The sequence below is a fragment of the Myxine glutinosa genome, chromosome 4 (genome assembly GCF_964187855.1).
Source record: "Myxine glutinosa chromosome 4, kmMyxGlut1.1, whole genome shotgun sequence".
Lineage (NCBI taxonomy): Eukaryota > Metazoa > Chordata > Myxini > Myxiniformes > Myxinidae > Myxine > Myxine glutinosa.
Window position 1 is genome coordinate 50,760,308 of NC_136264.1, and position 3,415 is coordinate 50,763,722.

Genomic DNA, 3,415 nt, shown 5'->3' on the forward strand with positions numbered 1-3,415 from the left:
TTCAGTGGGAGAATATGTTCTCCTATGCCCTCCGGGTGTCTAAAGGGTCAGCCAGAGTAGTGTCATGTCCCCCTTTCTGTTTAATATGTACACAGTTGATCTGTCAAAAACCTGTAGGCAACAGAAGTTGGTTGTAAAGTCTCCGGGAATCTGTTAATAACATTTATTATGCAGATATGAGTTTTCTGACTACTTCTATGTTTGTCATGCAGATGTTACTGGAGATATGTGAACAAAATACCACTGAACTTGATAATTTTTATAACCCCACTAAATTGGTATGCATGGTGTTTCAGCCTAAACAGGTTAGGTTTGACAGCCACCTGCTTTTTACCTGTTTGGTGATCAATTGAGGTATGTTGACACGACATGTACCTTGGTCACATCAACAGTGATGACATGCATGACGACTCCGATATTAACAAACGACATCTCTCTCTCTCTCTCACTATATATATATATATATATATATATATATATATATATATATATATATATATATATATATATATATATATATATATACTAGCAGAAGTACCCGGCATTGCCGGGCGGGGGAGGGGAGGGAAGGGGAGGGGACAGGGGGGAGGGGGGAGAGGGGAGGGGGGAGGGGGGAGGGGGGAGAGGGGAGGGGGGAGGGGGGGAGAGGGGAGGGGGGAGGGGGGAGAGGGGAGGGGGGAGAGGGGGGAGGGAGGAGGGGGAGGGGAGGGGGGAGAGGGGGGAGGGAGGAGGGGGAGGGGGGAGGGAGAGGGGGGAGAGGGGAGGGGGAGAGGGGAGAGGGGGGAGGGAGGAGGGGGGAGGGGGAGGGGGGAGGAGAGGGGGGAGGGGGAGGGGGGAGGAGAGGGGGGAGGGGGAGGGGGGAGGAGAGGGGGGAGGGGGAGGGGGGTGGAGAGGGGGGAGGGATGGGGGGGGAGGGATGGGAGGGGAGGGGGAGGGATTGGGAGGGGGAGGGGAGGGGAGGGGGAGGAATGGGAGGGGGAGAGGAGTGGGAGGGTGGGGGGAGGGAGGAGTGGGAGGGTGGGGGGAGGGAGGAGTGGGAGGGTGGGGGGAGGGAGGAGTGGGAGGGTGGGGGGAGCGAGGAGTGGAGGGTGGGGGGAGGGAGGAGTGGGAGGGTGGGGGAGGGAGGAGTGGGAGGGTGGGGGGAGGGAGGAGTGGGAGGGTGGGGGGAGGGGGAGGTGGAGGGGGAGGGTGAGGGGGGAGGTGGAGGGGGTGGGGAGGTGGAGGGGGAGGTGGAGGGCGAGGGGAGGGGGAGGGGAGGGGGAGGGGGGAGGGGGAGAGGGGTGGGGAAGGGGTAGGACAGAAAGTAAGGGGTAGGGGGAAAGGGAGGAGCATGAGGGAAAGGGAGGGGGATGGGGAAGGGGTAGGGCAGAAAGGAAGGGGTAGGGGGGAAAGGGAGGGGCATGGGGGAAAGGGAGGGGAGGGGAGGGGGAGAGGAGGGGAAAGGGGAGGAGGGAGAGGAGGGGAAAGGGGAGGGGGGAAGGGGAGAGGGTAGGGTGGAGGGAGAAGGGAGGGGGAGGGTAGGGGGAGGGGAGGGGGGAAAGGAGGGGGAGGAGGGGGGAGGGGGAGGAGGGGAGGGGAGGGGAGGGGTGGGCGGAGGGGAGGGGGGAGGGTGGGGGGAGGGGTGGGGGAGGGGAGGGGGAGGGGTGGGGGAGTGGAGGGGGAGGGGTGGGGGGAGGGGAGGGGGAGGGGTGGGGGGAGGGGAGGGGGAGGGGTGGGGGAGGGGAGGAGGGGGGAGGGGAGGGGAGGGTGGGGGGAGGGGGGAGGGGAGGGGGATGGGAGGGGAGGGGAACGGGGGGGAGGGGAGGAGAGGGGGAGGGGGAGGGGGAGGGGAGGAGAGGGGGAAGGGGAGGGGAGGAGGGGGGAGGGGGAGGAGAGGGGGGAGGGGGAGGGGAGGAGAGGGGGAGGGGGAGGGATGGGAGGGGGAGGGGGAGGGGGAGGGATGGGAGGGGGAGAGGAGTGGGAGGGGGAGAGGAGTGGGAGGGTGGGGGGAGAGAGGAGGGGAGGGGGAGGTGGAGGTGGAGGGAGAGGGGGAGGGGAGGGGGGAGGGGAAGGGGTAGGACAGAAAGGAAGGGGTAGGGGGGAAAGGGAGGAGCATGGGGGAAAGGGAGGGGGAGGGGTATGGGGAAGGGGTAGGGCAGAAAGGAAGGGGTAGGGCAGAAAGGAAGGGGTAGGGGGAAAGGAGGGGCATGGGGGAAAGGGAGGGGGAGGGGAGGGGAAAGGGAGGGGGGAAGGGGAGAGGGTAGGGTGGAGGGGAAGGGAGGGGGAGGAGGGAAGGGGAGGGGAGAGGGATATCGATGGTTACTGGCAATTGATCACATCCAGAAATGATGTAATCCACACAATTTATGTACTTTGCATAACGTTAAAAGGAATACATGGCCGTGTCGATGGTAAATACAGTTTGTTTGAAATAAATCACAAATATCAGATGAAAATGAAAAAAAACCTATGTGGTGTGAATGGCAATGTTCCTCGCTGAAATGTGAAAAAACTGAATTACGTGCGAATGCATAACTGTGAGATTATGCGGCAAAGTTGGAACATCACATGATCCTAGCAGAAGTACCGGCATTGCCGGGGGGGGGGAGGGGGGGGAGGGGAGACCCGTACATTCCCAACCCGTACATTCCCAACCCGTACATTCGCCCTCTCGACTCAAACTCGTATTCGATTCGTATTCGAATCGAAAGGGGAAAGGGGAAATCCTTCGTATTCGAATTCGTAAACACGAAATATGAATTAAAATTTAATCATATCGCACAAAATCGACACAAAACACGGTCGCATAAGGTGAAAAACGCAATGGCTTTTCGCCCTGAATCACGTGCAAACGTGTGACGTGTGACGGGATGGAACATCACGTGATCGCTCTGAGCGAATCAGCGAGCTGCTCGCACTGGCTGAGATTAGCGGGTACTTCGCTGAAAATGCGCTCAGGTAAATATGATAAAAAAATATGGATCTCGTCAAATATGGTCTCAGCCATGTTCGTCCCAGGCTCAATGGCCATGTCTATGCCAAATATCAAGCACGTGAGCCTCTCCGTTTCGGAGTCTATCGGTAACATTACACACACACACACACACACACACACACACACACACACACACACACACACACACACACACACAAACTGTTTTATATATATATATATATATATATATATATATATATATATATATATATATATATATATATATATATATATATATATATATATATAATATATATATAGATAGATAGATAGATATTGTTGTGGATATGAGGATTGTTGTTTTTTTTTTTTTTTTATTGTGGACCCTCCTTCCTCCAGTTGTGTAATAAAGGTGAAAGTGCGTCCCGTAATTAGGTCATAAACAATCACGTTAGCCAATCATAGATTTTCCCCTTGTTGACAGTATTTCCTTATTCTGTG